This window comes from Castor canadensis, chromosome X (assembly GCF_047511655.1).
Source record: "Castor canadensis chromosome X, mCasCan1.hap1v2, whole genome shotgun sequence".
NCBI classification, from domain to species: domain Eukaryota; kingdom Metazoa; phylum Chordata; class Mammalia; order Rodentia; family Castoridae; genus Castor; species Castor canadensis.
In genome coordinates this window covers 117,983,607-118,002,550 of record NC_133405.1, presented here as the reverse complement: position 1 = coordinate 118,002,550, position 18,944 = coordinate 117,983,607, and the positions used below count along the sequence as shown (strand labels likewise).

The following is an 18,944-nucleotide window of genomic DNA, read 5'->3' as shown; positions in this document are numbered from 1 at the left end:
ACAAAACAGAGGAGGGAAAGGACCCAAATTAATAAAATTAGAGAAGAAAAGGGGGATAGAGCCACAAATACAGATAAAATCCAGAGAATTTTTAGAGTACTTTGAAAACTTATATTCAAGTAAACTGGAAAATATAGACGAAATGGATAAACTTCTAAATGAATCAACCAAAATTGAACCAAGAAGCTATTAAACACCTAAATAGTCCTATTACATGCTATGAAGTTGATGCAGTAATAAAGAATCTCCCCACAAAGAAGAGCCCAGGACCTGATGGATTCGCAGCTGAATTTTACCAAACCTTTAAAGAAGAACTAACACCAATGCTTCTCAAACTTTTACAGGAAATAGAAAGGGAAGGAACACTATCAAATTCATTCTATGAAGCCAGCATTATACTCATTCCAAAACCAAATAAAAATGTAACCAGAAAAGAGAATTATAGACCAATATCTTTAATAAATGTAGATTCAAAGATTCTCAAGAAAACACTGGCAAACAGAATCCACACATCAAAAAGATCATACACCATGACCAAGTTGGTTTCATTCCAGGGATGCAAGGATGTTTCAACATACATAAATTCAAAAGCATATTATATCATATAAATAGAAGCAAGGACAAAAACCTCAGATCCTCTTGATAGATGCAGAAAAAGCCTTTGACAAAATTGAACACCCTTTCATGATAAAAGCTCTGAGAAAACTAGGAACAGAAGGAATGTTCTTCAACATAATAAAGGCTATATACAACAAACCCAAAGCCAACATCATACTAAATGGAGAACAACTGAGACCATTCCCATTAAAGTCAGGAATGAGACAGGGCTGTCCACTTTCTGCACTCCTATTGAATATGGTTTTGAAATTCCTAGCAAGAGCAGTAAGTCAAGAGCAAGAAATAAAATAGATCCAAATAGGGAAAGAAAATGTCAAACTATCCCTATTTGTAGATGACATGATCCTATACCTAAGAGACCCCCAAATACTATCAAAAAACTATTTAAAATTATAAACTCTTTTGCCAAAGTAACATGATACAAAATTAATATGCGGAAATCAGTAGCTTTTCTGTATACCAACAACAAACAGACTGAGAAAGAAATCAGGAAAACAATCCCATTCACAATAGCCTCAAAAATAGTAAAGTACCTTGGAATAAATATAATGAAAGAAACCAAAGGCCTTTTTAGTAAAAACTATGAAACCAGTGAAGAGAGAAATCGAAGAAGACATCAGAAGATGGAAAGACCTTCTATGCTTGTGGATCAGTAGAATCAACATAGTGAAAATGGCCATACTACCAAAAATAATCTACATGTTCAATGCCATACCTGTTAAAATTCTAATGACATTCTGCACAGAAATAGAAAAAGCAATCTTGAAATACATTTGGAAACACAAAAGACCTTGAATAACTAAAGCAATTCTGAGCAAAAATCCAATGTTGGATACTACCTAACATCAAACTATACTACAGAGCCATAACAATAAAAAAGTATGGTATTGGCACAAAAAACAGACAGGAAGACCAATGAATCAGAATAGAAGATCTAGACATAGACCCATGCATCTATAGCCAACTGATCTTCAATAAAGGAACCCAAAACACAAGATGGATAAAAGACAGCCTCTTCAACAAATGCTGGTGGGAAAACTGAATATCCACATGCAGAAAACTGAAACTAGATCCCTGTCTTTCACCCTGTATCAAAATCAACTCAAAGTAGATCAAAGATCTTAATATAAGGCCTGATACAACTCCAAGAAGCAGTAGGAAAAACACTGGAACAGATATGTATAGCAAACGACTTCCTAAACAGGACTCAAAAGGCTCAGCATCTAAGAGAAACAATGAACAAATGGGACTGCATCAAACTAAAGAGCTTCTGCACAGCAAAGGAATCAGTCACCAGACTCAAGAGACAGCCTACAGAATGGAAGAAAATCTTTGCCAGTTACTCATCTGGTAAGGAACTAATATCCAGAATCTGCAGGGAACTCAGAAAACTTAGTCCCCAAAGAATCAACACTCCAATGAAGAAGTGGGCACACAAATTAAACAGGGAATTCTCAAAGGAAGAGGAACAAATGGCCAGTAAATACACGAAGAAGTGCTCAACTTCCCTGGTTATAAAAGAGACGCAAATAAAAGCTACACGAAAATTTCATCTCACCCCAGTTAGAATGGCTATCATCAAGGGTAGCAACAACAACAAATGCTGGCAAAGATGTGGAGAAACAGGAAGTCATATATGCTGCTGGTGGGAATGCAAATTAGTACAACCGCTATGGAAAGCTCTATGGAGGTTCTTCAAAAAGCTAGAGATAAAACTGCCATATTATCCAGTGATACCACTCCTGGGCATCTACCCAAAGGAATGTAAGACAGGATACAGTAGAGAAACCTGTACACCAATGTTCATCACAATACTATTTACAATAGCCAAGCTCTGGAAACAACCCAGATGCCCTACAATTGACGAATGGATCATGAAATTGTGGTACATATACACAATGGAGTATTACTCAGCCACAAGGAATAATGACATGTGGTTTGAAGATAAATGGACACAATTGGAGAACATCATGGTAAGTGAAGTTAGCCAGGCTCAGAAACAAAAAAGTTACATGTATTCTCTCATACATAGAAGATAGATCCAAAGATAAACATATACACAAAAACAAGTATGATCGTATGCAAACTCAGATGTAGAACATGTTTGTAACAGTGGAACTACTCTATGGAACTTAGGGAAAGGAAAAGATAATGAGAGAGCATCAGCAATATTTCATATCATAAGATGTGAAAGTAGAGGACATAAGGATGTGTATTGAAAGTGGTTGAAATGGGGATGGGAGGTAAAAGAGTAAGGGAGAGTAATGGAAGGGGTTGAACAGACCAAAGTAAAGTACACCCACAGTGGGCAAACATCGAGACACCCCTTTGAACATCAACTTAAATATTAATAATGAAAACCAGGACTGTAAAATTGGTAGTGTGTGTGTGTGGGAGGGTACTATTGGGAGGGAAGAGAATGAAGGAATATTTATGTTAGATGGATTTCATATACCTATATGAAACAGAACTAAGAAACCTCTTGCAATTATTTTAAGTGTGGTGGGGAGGGGGGTTGATAGGGAGAGACCATGATGGCAATGTAAATAATGTACAATATAAGTCTAATTGGAATTGCCACTATGAATCCCCCGTGTATAATTAATATATCCTAATAAAATTTATTTTTTAAAAAGTTTTCAAAATTTTAGTGGACCTGCTTCTACGAAATGTGACCATCACAAACACTTCTCTTACTCCCACAGTTTATGTCATGCTACTACTCACCTCAGCACTTTACTTCTTCACTGGCTGCATCATTCCCAATCAAGTTCTTCGAATCTCTATCTTAGGTTGATTATGTTATTTTTTTCTGTATGTGAGCCAGGAAAGCTGAAAGGGGCAACAATAGAGTAGAAAGTGACTCCTCTAGGTGGGATAAGGTTTTTATGTCACTTGGGAGAATAGACCTCTGTTATGGACAAGAATCTGGGAAGATTATATGTCTATTTTTCGTCCTCTTTCTGCCAGAGCCACTGGGGGATTTTTCTCTGATTCTCATTGTGAGAAACTGCTGGGGTTCCTAGATGAAACACTGGTATGAATTCAGCCTATAGCAATTTGTCACTATTACTAGTGAATTAATTGGTTTGCCTCTATGGCTCCCAGTCGTTTCTGCTCCAGGGAAGCAAATCACTTTACTTTTTTGAATGTGACTGTCTCTCCTGATTTTAGGATGGCAGCTTGTCTTGATATAATAAGTGCCCTGTTAGGTCCTAGAAATGTAGTTGATTTTCAATGCTTCTACCTATTTATTGTAAATATGTAAATGATGTCTTTTAGCTCTTTATATGTTGGAGCTAAACTCAAAAGTCCTTAAACCCTTTATTTTGAAATTGTACTAGATTCACAAAAATTGTAAACATAGTACAGAGAATTTCCCAGCACCTTCAGCCAAGCTTCTTCCAAAGATATCAATTTAAATAATGATACTACAATTATGAGAGCTGAGAAAATAACACAGGTATATTATTGAGTAAACTAAAATCTAAAGGTATAATTTAGTTTGGATTTAATCAATTTTAACATGTAATCATTGTCTTATTGTTTTGTTGTTTTCTTCTGTTGAATGTTTTTTGGTATATTATAGCTTTATTGAATTTTTAATATGTATAGGTTTTTATAAACACCATTATAAATCATAGTACAGATTGTGCCAACACCTCAAAGAAATTACCTGGTTACACCCAATTTATACTCATACCCTCTCTCACCTAATCCTGGAAACTACTGATGTTTCCTCAATTATTATAACTTCAAGAATTATATGTAAATAAAATTACAAAATAACCTTTAAAAGTTGGTATTTTTCACACAGCAAAATATTATTGATTGCATCAATTGTTCCTTTTTGTTGTTGACTAGCATTTGATTTTGTGGATTACTGTGACCTATTTATTCAGCCACCTGTCAAAGGATTCTTGAATTGTTTCTAAGTTTTTGCCTGTTACAAGTAAAACTGCTATGAATATTTTTCATTTTCCCAAGGTAAATATTCAGAAGATGTTAGGCCATTTTATATTTTCACTAATTTACATTTCTCTAAAGGATAATGATAGTGAACATATTTTTATCTCTGTATTATCCACATGTACTCTTTGGTGGAGTGTGTTTGTTCAAATTTTATGCCTTTTTAAAAAATTGGACTCTTATCCTTATCTCAACCAGCAAAAACCCTTCCTGTTATTGCTTATACTCTCTCTACAACAAAATTAGAAATAAGGGCAAAATAGTTTCTGCTGGGTATTGAGGGGAGGGGAGAGGGAGGGGGCGGAGTGGGTGGTAAGGGAGGGGGTGGGGGCAGGGGGGAGAAATGAACCAAGCCTTGTATGCACATATGAATAATAAAAGAAAAAGAAAAAAATTGGACTCTTTTACTTGATACTGAATTTAAGAATTTCTTGAAGTTACAATTATACTTCTGTGTATGTCACAGATATTTTTAACTTTAATAAAGTTAAATTCATCCATAATTTATTTTATGGATCATGATTTGGGGTTCAAATCTAGTAACTTCTCACTGAACTCTAGGTCACCACCAAGATTTTCTCCTATGTTTTTTTCCAAAAGTATTGTATTTTATGTTTTATATCTAGAAATTTAGGCCAAGGTTCATGTATTGAGGCTGTAGAAGTGAAATTGTTCTGACATCATTTGTTAGAAAGACTACCCTTTTTCTGTTTAATTGCTTTGACTATGTTGTCAAAAATTAGTTGATTGTATTAGCATTAGTCTCTTTCCAGACAATCTTGTTCAGGTGTTCTATGTGTTCTCTCTGTCAATACCATATTAACTTGATTAATTAGTTTCATATTTTGCCTTATCCTAGGGTAGTATTATTCCTCCAATTTATTTCTTTCTGAAATTATTTTTAGCTATTCTAGTTCGTTTGATTTTCTATATAAATATTAGAATCATCTTGTATATATGTACAAAATATCTGGCTGATATTTTGATAGTGAAGATGTCAAGTATACAGATCAATTTGAGAAAAGAAAAATCTATATATTTATTGTTGATTCTTTTAATTCATGGCTATGGTGTTTCTCTGTATTTAAATCTTTCATTTCTTCCATTAGTATTTTATAGTTTCTAGCTTACAGATTCAGTACATGTTTTATTTGATCTAAAAGTAAGTATTAAATTTTGAGTTGTTATAAATGGTATTGTGTATTTTAATTTTCACTTCTAACTGTTTTTGTTAGTTTATATAACTATGATTGCATTTTCTTATCTTGTTTATAACCTGAAAACTTGTTATAACAACTTATTAGTTAAAAACTTGAGATGATTTTTTCCCCAGATTCCTTGGGATTTCTTTTAGATATTTGTGTGATCTGTGAATAGGAATCTCTTCTATTTTCACCTATGTCCAATCTGCATGTATTTTATTTCCTTATCAGTGATATTTTGTTTCCTTTTCCTGTGATAGTATACTATAATATCACTTTTTTAGTTTCCAGAGAAGGAAATTTAGGCTATTGATGTGAATATCTCTTTTTTCCTTTAATGTGAACACTTAATGTTTTGCGTTTCTCTAAAAGAGAAGTGGAATGGGGAGAGTCAGCTTACTCGTCTTATTCCCAATCATAATGGAGAAGCAGTCATTCTCTCACTGTAGTCTAATACTAAGTATAGCATTTTTATATATGTTCTTTATCACCTTAACAAAGTTGCTTTCTCTTTCTAATGTGCTATAAAGTTTTATAATGAATGGGTGCTCAATTTTGTTAAATTCTTTTTCTGTATCATTCAATATGATTCTGTGGTCTTCCTTCTTACGTTTGTTAATATATGATAGATAACATTGGTTAATTTTGAATATTTGACCAGCCCTACATTTCCTGGAATAAACAGTACCATTTTTTTTATAGTACTGGGGCTTGAACTCAGGGCCTTCACCTTGAGCCACTCCACCAGCCCTATTTTTGTGAAGGGTTTTTCTGAGATAGGGTCTCATGAACTTTTTGCCCTGGTTGGCTTTGAACCACAATCCTCCTGATTTCTGTCTCCTGAGTAGCTAGGATTACAGGTGTTAGCCACCAGTGCTTGGTCCTCACATCCCTTTTTGAACTGGTCACCTTCCCCATCTGAACAATAATTTTTCATGGCTTACTATTTTTCACATATTGCTAGATTTCTTTTGCTAATGTTTTGTTGAAGATTTCTGTTCAAGAGAAATATTATTCAATAGCTTTCTTTTGCTATATTATATTTGTTTTTTTAGGTATAAGAAAGAGCAATATTGGCCTCATTATTGACTTGAGAAGTACTCCCTCCTTTTCTATTTTCTGGAAAAGATTGGATTAAAATGGTGTCATTTTTAAGTGCTCAGTAGAATTTGCCATTGAAACCCTCTGGGTCAAGAGAATTTGTTCTCAGATTTTTAGCTATGAACTCCATTTTAAAAATAGTTATAGGATTCTTGAGGCTATCTATTAAAACGTGGATGAGTTTCAGTCATTGGTGGTTTCTAAGGAATTAGTTCATATCTTCCTGAATCATCAAATTTATGTGCATAGAGTGGTTAATAATATTTCTTTGTAATCCTTTTAGTATCTCTTGGGTCTGTGGCAATATCTTCTCTTTCTTTTCTGAGATTGTTCATTTGTGTCCTCTGTGCTTTTTTCTTTGTCAGTCATGCTAGACATCTATCAATTTTATGCTATCTTTCGAAAGAACAAGACTTTTAATTCATGATTTTCTCTATTGTTTTTCTGTCTTCAATTTTATTGATTTCTGACCTTGCTTTTATGTATTTTCATCCATGTGCTTGCTTATCTAGTGTCGGAAGAAGGAAATTTGGGCTATTGATTTAATATTTCTTTTTTCCTAATGTGAGCATTTAATATTAAACATTTCTCTAAAAATATTCCTTTAGTTGCATTCCAAAGATTTTGAAGTGTTTTCATTTAATTGGATACATATTTTTAATTTCTATCAAGAAATCTTCTTGGAACTACAAATGATTTATAATTAGATTGCTTATTTTTTAATTGTTGCAAATTAACTTGTTTTGTTTTTTATATTGATTTCTAGTTTAATTCCACTAGGGAAATACAACATAATTTATGTTATTTCAATTACCTCACATTTTAGGACATGTTTTATGACTCAGTGCATGGCTGCTCTTGGCAGATGTTCCCTATGTACATAAAAGCTATATATATTTTGCTGTTTGGGAATCAAATGTTTTATGACTATTAACTAGATCTGATAGTATTTTTCATTCTTATATTCTTGAGAATTTCTTTTCCATTTATTTATTTGATTCCTGAGGCAAAGATGTTAAGATCCTAAGTGTAAACATGGATTTGTCTATTTCCCCTTTCAGTTTTGTTTGTTTTTATTTTAAATATTTGAAACTACGCTTTTAGGTGAATGCTCACTTAGAATTAGTTTATCTTCTTGGTGAAGTTGCTCTTTTATCATCATTAAACGCCTTCTTTTGGCACTGGTAATTTCTTTGTTCTGAAATCTGCATTTTTATGCTAGAAAAGTCAATCCAACTCAGTTTTTGTTTTGTTTTTCTTTTGTTTATTTTGTTGCAGTGCTTGTGATCAAACCCTGGGCCTCATGCATCAGTTTTTGTTTGATTATGGTTTGAATCATGTAGTTTTCCATCTTTTTACTCTTAAACCTAAGTATCATAAAATTTTAAGTGAGATTTTGTTTCAACTTCTTTTAATTGGTGTGATATTAACAAGTAGATTTATTGCAATTATTGATAGGTCATCTATTTTATAATTTGTTTTATGTTTGCTTTCAATTTTTGTTGTTCTGCTTCTCCTCTTGCTTTTCTGTGAGTTCTTTGAACTTTGTAATTTAAATAAATTTAGTACAAATATTAAAATTAACATAATCTAAATGAAGAATAATTTGAGTATATTTCTTATAAAATATTAATGAGTGATTGAGAGATTACAACAGTCATGTGTAACTCACCTCATTCTGCTAACATAAACTTTTAACCATTTCATTTGGAATGTAGAAACTTTAGTATCTATTAGGGCTTTTTATCTTGCCTACTTCATTATATAGTTTTCTTAAACATTATTACTGTATACATTGCAAATCACCTCAGATGATGTTATAATTTCTAGTACTTATTACACTGTCTCATTTAGATGAAATTTACATTAATAATTAACCATATTAAATTGTAAAATTTGGTGGAATGTCATGTATTCACAATGCTGTGCAACTACTACCTTTTTCAAAAGTTTTTCTCACACCAGAAAATTACCCTATACCCATTAAGTAGTCACTTCCTACTCTTTCTTCTTAATGCCATAGCAGTTACTAATCTGCTTTCTGTCTCTGTGGCTTTACCATCACATAAAAAGAATTATACAACATGTGACCCTTTTTTGTTAGTGTATTGGGGTTTGAACTCAGGGGTTTGCCCTCGCTAGTCAGGCACTGTACCACTTGAGCCACACCTCCAGCCTAATAGGTGACCTTTTGTACCTGGCTTCTTTTTCTTAGCATAATATTTCCAAGGTCATCCACATTCTAGAGTGTATCAGTACTTTATTCATTTTCATGGCTGAATAATACACTCATGTTTGTATATGTCACATTTTGCTTATACATTTATCTGTCAGCAGACCTTTTCTTTATTTTCAACTTTTGGCCATTACAAATAATGCTACTACTAATGTTTGTATACAAGCTCCTGTGGGTATATAATTAGGAGTGAAACTGCTGGGTCAAAATGTAATTCTGTGTTTAACCTTTGGAAGTACCACCAAGATGTTTTCCACAATGGTCAGTTTTTAATATCCCACCAGAAATATACAAGGGCTCCTTTTCCTCCACATCCTCTCCTTTACTTTTTAAAAAATTACCTTTAAAAAATTAAAGCTATTCTAGTGAGTGTGCAGTGGTACTCATGTGGATTTGATTTCCATTTTCTTAATTACCAATAGTGTTAAACATCTCTTCATGTGTATGTACACTATTCCTATATTTTCTTTGAAGAATTGTGTATTCAATTGTGTTGCCCATTTTTAATTGCATTACTTGTCTTTTTGTCATTGGGTTGGAGTTCTTTATATAGCCTGTATATTAAAACCTTATCACATATATGACAAGATACTATTTTCTATACTGTAGATTGCCTTTTCACATTCTTGATAAAGTGAGAAGCCACGTTTGGAGGCCAGTTTCATGAAATGGTCAGGGAAATACTAATTGCTTGTTATATAAACAGTTCAAAGTCATACAAAAAGATCAGAAATTACTAAACTAATTTTTATGTTGATCTTGATACAAAGACAAAATAATGACATCCCTAGAAAAGATTGCTGGCATCAACTTTGTCCATGTATAATAAATAAATAAATTCATATCTATCATATTCAATGTAGTAATGAATATGTAGGCTGTGTTTAAGAGATGAGAAGATGGCATAACATTAGAAAAAACTGCCTGTTGGAATTTCTCTACATTAATAAATTAGAGGAGAAAGGTATTTGATCATTTCTAGGTACCCAGAAAAAGCCTTTGGAAAAATACTTAACATTATTCAAGATAAACATTTTTTGCAAAATAATATTAGAAGAAAATTTCCATTTCCTAAAATGTACAACAAATTTGCATAAATGTGAAATGTTAGAAGCAGCACCATTAAAGTCAGGACCAAAGCAAATATGTATGATACCATCTCTATGATTTAAACATGAATGGGAATATAAAACCAGAGCAATAAAAATATTAAAATAAATAAGAGGTAGAATGTTGAAAAGACAAAGATAATAAATGTTGACAATATGATCATCTAATTAGAAAATCCAAAGAAATCAGTGTACAAATTACTTAAAGGAATGAGATTTCAAAACATTGTTGTATATATCACTAGAGTAAACTCAAGAGCCTTGTTAAATAAAACCAATAAGTTATATAGCTAATAGAAAATAACCCAATCACAATAGCAGTGAATATATGAAGTTTACTCAAATGACACCCAACAATAATATATACAATATTTTTGTAGGTGACTATAAGAACAAACTTAGGGGAAAGGAGTTGAAGTTCCCAGTAAATAACTCAGTACACTATGTTTATTCATGGTAAAAATCATATTGTAAAAATGCCACTTTATATTTACAGATTTACTGTCTACTGTAGACTGCAGTGCCCTACCAATCATATATTGAAGTCTTAACCCCCAATGTGGCTTTATTTGGAAACAGGGATTTAGGGAAGCAATTAAGATTAACAGAGGTCATACCAGTGGGGCCCTAATCCAAAAGAATGAGTAACCTTATAAGAAAAGGCAGAGAAACTAAAGATCTCACTCCACAGACACACAGAAAAGAGGCAATGTAAGGACACAGCAGGAACACAAGTGTCTGAAAGCCGGTAAGACAGCCTTCAACAGAAACGAACCCGTCTGACACCTTGATATTGAACTTCTAGCTTCCAGAATTGTGAAAAATAAGTTTCTGTTGTTTAAGCCACACAATATGTGATATTTTATCATGGCACTCCAAGCAGACTAACACATTGCCTTATGTGCTGCATTCAAGATAACAACGAGACTCGGGCTGCTATTACCCCAATCAACCCTGGAGAAAAAATAGAAAGGAGACTTGACAAACAATGTCAACAAAAGAAAAACAACAAAATGAGAAATCCCTGAGGAACACTAAGTCTGTGAACTAGTACTTGTGTTTTGGCAGTTGGGGGCATTCCCTGAAGTACAGACAATTTTGTAGCCTATAATAGAAGCAGATGACAAATCACTTGGAGTGAAAGTTTTAAAGTTTGGGCTTTTTTTCTTCTTGGTGTGCTTTGGGACAATGAATTTCTATTGCTTTATGCGGGAATCTAGCACTACACCTCTGACTCTGTTTGCCAGTACCATGGGGGTGTATCAGGACAGCACAAATATTTAAGTTATTTGAGACAGTATGAGTCCAGAAGCTGGTTAATAACCACATGAAACTTCATATTTACTAAGAACTGTCCTTTTAAAATTAATATATCAGATAGAAATGTAATGAAGCACACATAACATGGGTACGTAGTCTTTCGTGAAAAATAGTAATACACAAACATACTTGTTGGGATATATATAAAAAGTCACTATACTGAACAAACTAGTATTAGGTAATGTCAAAAGAGCTGGGTCTCACAAAATCATGCACTTCAGGCTCTATCCTCTTAGAAAGCAGACTTTCTAAACAGAAGTTTCCTAAAATGTAAGTTTAGAGAATGAACCCAAACTTCCAAGGTGCTTTTTTCTATCCTACAACCCACCACCTATCCCAGGATCCTGTTTTGTGCTGCAACTTCCCCATCTGTGTCTAGTCTGGGAATTTGACCCATTCTCTGAAAGGTTCTCACTAGGGAAACCCACTCGGAGCTTTCACAGACTTAATATTTTACAGGGAAGCTTTAAAAGAAACCAAGATGAGAACACCCTCCTCCTCCTCCACATTCAACCCTGAGGCAAACCTCATTCCAGAATCAGAAGGTCCTTAAAAGAGCCCCACCCCTGCTCTGACACTTGGGAGGCCCAGGGTACAGCTATCATCAATGGACTTTCGCCTCAAAGGACTTGGAATATTAGAGCCTTGATCCTGGGAGAGAAGACTCAGGTCTACAGAGGAGAGAGGTGATGCAGAAAGACAAAGTGACAATACTTAGAGTTGTGGGGGGTTCCCCCTATCCCCCATCCCTTGTGAACAGAACCCCAGTTCTGCCCTGTCCCTACTTCATCAATAAGAATCTGGAGCCTTGGTTATGCCCAAAGTCTCCTCAATTCTGCCTTGGAGTATAAGAGTGAAGACTTTGATCTGAGGTTAGTGGACTCAAGTTAGCAGAGGAATAAAATCTCAGGCCTTATACAAAATGAAGGAGAGGATTCTGAGAGAGAACTGGGGGTGCTAAACACTACAACAGAGGGTGGACACATAGACCACTGCCCCTGTGGTCTACTCTGGGAGGCCCTGGGTTGGGACTGTCAGCGAGGGAGATTTCAGGGAGAGGAAGCCTTGGTCTAATGGAGATGGTTGAGAGTGAGAACTGAAAGCTAATGATCTAACCTTGGTTGTCATATCTGGGACACCCCACCAGGGGTGGCTGGCTGAGAGACTTCCTTATTTTCTCCTCAGAGCTATGGAGGGAAGAAGATTAAGTGGACATGTTGACTGTGAGTATGAGCTGAGAGGACCTGTTCATACTCCACAGAGCCTAGACCTGCTATTAGCTCTAACTCGCCTTAGGCAAGGCTAGCAGGCTGTAGCCTAAGACATAGTCTCATTCTAATTTTATCCACTGGATTCTCAGAGTAGAACATGAAACCTGTGAGTTCTTAAAAACATCATTCTGAGTGAGGATAGCCTGGCCCAAAAGACCAAAAATCGTATGTTTTCCCTCATATGTGGACATTAGATCAAGGGCAAACACAACTATGGGATTGGACTTTGAGCACATGATAAAAGTGAGAGCACACAAGGAAGGGGTGAGGATAGGTAAGACACCTATAATATTAGCTAGCATTTGTTGCCCTTAACGCAGAGAAACTAAAGCAGATACCTTAAAAGCAACTGAGGCCAATAGGAAAAGGGGACCAGGAACTAGAGAAAAGGTTAGATCAAAAAGAATTAACATAGAAGGTAACACACACACACACAGGAAATCAATGTGAGTCAATGCCCTGTATAGTTATCCTTATCTCAAGCAGCAAAAACCCTTGTTCCTTCCTATTATTGCTTATACTCTCTCTACAACAAAATTAGAAATAAGGGCAAAATAGTTTCTGCTGGGTATTGAGGGGGTGGGAGGGAGAGGGAGGGGCGGAGTGGGAGGTATTGAGGGGAGGTGGTGGGGGAAGGGGGGAGAAATGACCCAAGCCTTGTATGCACATATGAATAATAAAAGAAAAAAAAAAGAAACCTGTAGAGGCAGCCTTGGTCAAAAACCAAGGTGGTCTCCTTGATGAAGATTGCACACACCATCACTCTCCTTCCTTTAGGTGTCCACAGGACCTTCTGTCCTATCTATAATCCCTGACCAGGCCATTATCCCTCAGGGGTAAAAAAGCAAACATCATGCCTGTGAGAAACACTGCCAGGCCTGAGACGAGGCTAGAAGTCTCCAGAATGCTCAGGCCACTGCTGCAGAAGATGGAGAGACTCCCTCTTCCTCCTTTCCATTGTGTGGTGATAATTCTCTGAGCTATCTTGATGCCAGGGCCAATAACAAATTCCAGAGTCCTCTGTAGGCCACACCTACCACTAATACTTCTGAAATATTTCATGCCCAAAATCTGATGAAGGTGTCAGTAGCCATGTTGAGGAAATATCAAGCATTTCTCAGGCACTGCCAAACACTGGTTATTCACTTACAACCTCAATAGACCATGCATCAATTTTGTTGGAGCAGTTCATGCTGCACAAATATAACACCAGGGAGCTGATAACAAAGGAAGACATGCTGACGTATGTCATCAAAATTAATAATGAGCACTGAGATCTTCAAGAAAGCCTCTGAGCTCATGACGCTAGCCTTTGGTATTGATGTGAAAGAAGTTGACCCAACAAAGCACTACTATGTTCTTGCCAGCAAATTGTATCCCATTTGTGATGCAAGGTTGAATGGCAAGGAGATCATACTCAGAAGTGGCCTACTGATGACCGCTTGTGTGTGATCTTCATGAAGGGCAACTGTGCCACTGAAGAAAATATCTTGGAAGTGCTTAATGTGATGGTGATCTACGCTGGGAGGAATTTCTTTGCCTATGGAGATGTCAAGGAGGTCATCACCCAAGATTTGGTGCAAGAGGGATCCTTGAAATACCAGCAAGTACCCAACAGTGATTGCCAATGCTATCATTTCCTTTGGGGACCCTGAGCCCATGCAGAAACCAGCAAGATGAGAGTGCTTCAGTTTTTGGCAAAGACTAATGATACAGTGCCCAGAGCTTTTCTGTCTTGCTATGAGGAAGCTCTGAGAGATGAGGAAGAGTGCGTCTGAGCCAGATTTGTAGCTATGATTCTTGCTGGTGCCATAGCCAATGCATGTTCTGGGGACAATTCCAGTAGCTTCTCCCACCATAGTCAAGTCTACAGCACTTTTCCTCATCTTGTGTTCGAAGAGGTGATGATTGTAGGGAACACAGTGCATATTGAATCTTCATTTCTGTACTTCATGACTAGCTTATAGATTTATCTTTTGTTCTTGAAAATTTTCAGATATTCCCTTGAAAGAAATTTAATAAGCCTCAGAAACCAAGCATATGAATGATATTACTTGCATATTTAATATTGCTTATGAGACTTAAGAGTTAATAATTTTACTATTTTTAAAAACAAATTGAGAAAACTTCCATCATATTTAGTTATCTGCAACAAGAAAACATTGTATTAGAATAGGCATTTCCTTAAAAATGCAAAAAAATAAGCAGTAACATTAAGAAATAGAGAAAAAGTAGTAAAGATGACAAATTTCTTGACATTCTCTTTCTATTCTGTTTTTCTATATGATAAAATTTATACAGCTAGATATGTTTCATTTATTCAAGAACATAGGAAAAATTAAATCATAATAAGTTAAACATCCTGCTCACTGGATTTTTTTATTCCTCAAACAGTAATTTAATATCTGCTCTTTGGAAAGCTCCATGGTAAAATGAGAATGATAACAAAAAAAAACTGAGAATAGGATTTTTGAGTCTAGTAGCAGCTATCATATAAGATGGCAAATTATCCTCTAAGACATAAAAGACAAGCAAAAAGGAGTTAGTAGAGTGGGAATTATAGGGGGACGTCCAGATGAGAGCAGTCAAGTATAATGGCTTGAGACAAAACAGTTTGGACCCTCAGAAAGCATCAAATTCCTCAATGAGAGAAAATTTTAAGTTAACCTGGGTGTTGGGTCAAAGGAGGGTGTAGAAGTAGTGAGCAGGGCCTGGACCCTGTGGTAGTATGTTTCAGAGGTGAGACTAAGCCTCAAATGGAAAAGTGCTCTTAGCAGTTACTTTGGGATCATGGATAGACCACAGAAAATCTCCATCTGTGGCAGGATGGAAAGTCTCCTGTATTCTTGTCCCAGTCCAGGGGAACACAGTGAAGAGACTACATGTGTTTTATACACAGTCTCCAAGGAATTTTTGAGAAATAGGTATGATACTCCTTTGAGGTGAAACACCCATAAATCATGGTGGTAAGTACTCTTTGCTCTGAAATAGGGAGTCAGAGCCTGCTCCTTTAGAGGGACAGTATAAATTGGCAAAGTCTGAGGGAGGGCTTGCTTTTGCATATGCATTAAATGAGTGAAAATAGGAATGGTTTGGGTCAACTGGCAGTTGAGAGGGAGAGAGGGTGGTAGGAAGCTTGGTTTTGACACACATTCTAGGGTTTTTGAGTTGCATTCTGGTTGAGAAGATTCTCCAATATCCAAACTAAGTAATAATACCCTATAATAGGAAATGTACTAAGTTATATTTTTCTTATTAGACAGAATTTTTGGATAATTTGATGCTATATGTCCTATGGCACTGCATATTCAAGGACACCTCTTGGATTAAAAAACAAACAAAATCAAACACATTCCCACATAAAGGATGCATCATCCAAAGCCCAAAATCATAGTAACAACTGCCATTTTTTTAAAGTCTTAATGCATATCAGTGAATGCTAGATGCTTTACATGCATTACACATAATGCTAATAGTCCTGAATGATAGGGCTTATCAAGTACACTTCACTGATGTAGATCTAAAGGCTCATTTCATTTGATAATCTGCGTAGTTCATATAACTAGTAAGATATCTAAGACCAGACCTCATTTCTGAATTCCTCTGGAACCCACACTATTTCACTTCTAGCCTGAGGTAGATCTTATGTTTATTAATTCATTTCTCTTCTCACTGTTCCAAAATGTCTATTAGGCAAAAAAAAAAAAGTCCTATGACCAAACTGCTAAAAGCAGGCCTAAAGAAGTAAAGAAGTGAAGGGGAAAATGAGAAAGTATTTGTATGGACCACTTTCAAAGTGTTTTCAGATCCACAGATCGACAAACTTCTATTGCCCTTTGTCTCTCTGTTCACCCCTCAGAGAAGTTTTGGTTTTAGGTAATAGGGCAGAAGCTCTTGTTGCTCTGAAATTCTAATGATGAATAAATCACTATTCCCCTTTCTTACTACATTCTTCCAAAATTCATGTTTTTCCTCAGAAGTAACCACAATCAAAGATTTAGTCTATTTTAAAATTTATTCTTGCACTTTCCTTCCATAGATGTACTATAAAAAGTAGACTGCGAGTTTTTAACACACATGGATAACTATGTACATACTATTCTTCCTCTTGCTATTGTCACCAAGTAAAATGAGTACAGAATCTTTTTGGCAGGATATACAAAGCCACCTAGAATTCTAAAGTGTATGTGCACTATAACTAACCAATCTTCTCCTGGTGGGCATATACATTGTTTCCCATTTGTTGCCATGATTAATAGAATTTATATCACCTCATTGGACATGAATTACTGGACAAATATGCATTTTTTTAGGAAGGAAAGAACAAAGTACAAATTGGATTATAGTGTGAAAATGTGACAACTGTAAATTTTTTATTAATATTTCTGAAATTTTGCTCTAATAAAGCTTTACAAATTCATATTCTTACATATTAATGCCTATGAATAATCTATAATCTCACAGGCATTTTGTTTTAGCAACATTTTAAATTTTGGTTAATCTTTTGGATGAAAGTATATTGTCTCACTCTTATTTTAATTTCCTTGTTTTCTAAGTAGGCTAAGCAGAAAATTAACTTACTTTCATCCATAGAAAGTGATTTCTTCAGTGATGTCTTGAGTACCAGAATTTCTGTGGGCATGCTTTCAAATAGTAGAATGTCAATAAGATGTTGCCTTTTACTTTGGGGAGGAAAGATGTGATCAGAATGATGAGGTGGCAGGGAATGGATTCATATAGGACACACTCGGCTAATTTGGAACAGCTATAGGATGTGGAGTTAGAATAATTTCCAGAATCCACGAGACAGATTACTAATTCCAGAGAACATAGTTGACAAAAGGTCAAAATTCCACGACAAATCATGTGTATATTACACATTAGTTGTTGATATTTTAAATGAAGTTCCTCTTATTCTAACTTAAGTCTTCTCCAGAAATCCAATTCCTGACTTGAAGGTAGAGAAGTCTGCATAACGAGTGAACTGAAAGCTCATTGTCCTGCTCACTCAGTGCCCTTCCATCACTCTCCAACTGGTGATCCCTAAAAGCCACACATCTCTGTGGTTCCCTAAGTGCTATTGGGAAAGCTCAGAGCTAGAAGACCCTTCCTCAGACAAGGGCTTCATCATGTTCCTGAACTGGAATCTATTTGTGTAGATTTCATTCTGCCCAATACACCATATTCCAGTTTTGCTGCTTGGTTTTCTAGAACTGTGGAAATGTGTTTTCCCCACCACAGCTTCCCCAGTATAACTTACCATTCAGTCCCCCATTTTCTAACCTTTCATTGCTCACCCCACTCCCACCTGAACACACATAGGTCCACATTGTCCTCCTACCCACCTATATATTGTCCTTTCTGCACAGGTCTGGCTACCCTCTCTTTAGCCATTGTCCTCATTAGTAAATTGCACAATCTTTTCTATCTTACTGACACCAGTTCCTGTCTCTGTCTCCTTTACAACCCCATTTCAAACTCCCCCAGGGGATAGAACCTCTGCCATTCCTTTACCTGATAGCATTCTTAGCATTTAAGAAACTTACGGTTTTCTCTGCCTTGTCACACGTTTCTTTCTTTTGGAAATCTCAGTTTATGTCCATGTATGCAATCCCTCAAAAAGTGCAGAGCACTTGGGTAGCTCTGCTTTCGTCTGTTGCCTCCACTTCAAGAAAAAGGAAGAGTAGATTGTATCTGAGGTTTGCAGCAACACCTCTAGTCACACTGTATTCAGCATTAAATGAGCAGTAGTTTCTTTTTTTAATTTTTATTTTATCCATATGTGCATACAATGTTTGGGTCATTTCTCCCCCCTTCCCCAGCCCCCTCCTTTATCCCCCCACCCTGCTCCTTCCCTTACCCCTCCTTACCCCTCCCTACCCGGTAGAAACTATTTTGCCCTTATCTCTAATTTTGTTGACAAGAGAGCATGAGCAATAATAGGAAGGACCAAGGGTTTTTACTAGTTGAGATAAGGTAGCTATACAGGGAGTTGACACGCACTGATTTCTTGTGCATTTGTGTTACCTTCTAAGTTAATTCTTCTTGAACTAACCTTTTCTCTAGTTCCTGGTCCCCTTCTCCTATTGGCCTCAGTTGCTTTAAAGTATCTATTTTA

At 35.8% G+C, this 18,944-nt stretch overlaps 1 long non-coding RNA gene and 1 pseudogene across 2 annotated transcripts in view; both read left to right on the top strand.

The window, feature by feature from the left end:
* LOC141419715 (uncharacterized) overlaps positions 1-18,944 on the top strand; it is a 59,055-nt gene that overhangs the window by 27,384 nt on the left and 12,727 nt on the right. The gene's annotated exons all lie outside the window — the stretch shown is intronic.
* On the top strand, positions 14,017-14,604 carry LOC141419802 (melanoma-associated antigen B18-like; annotated as a pseudogene).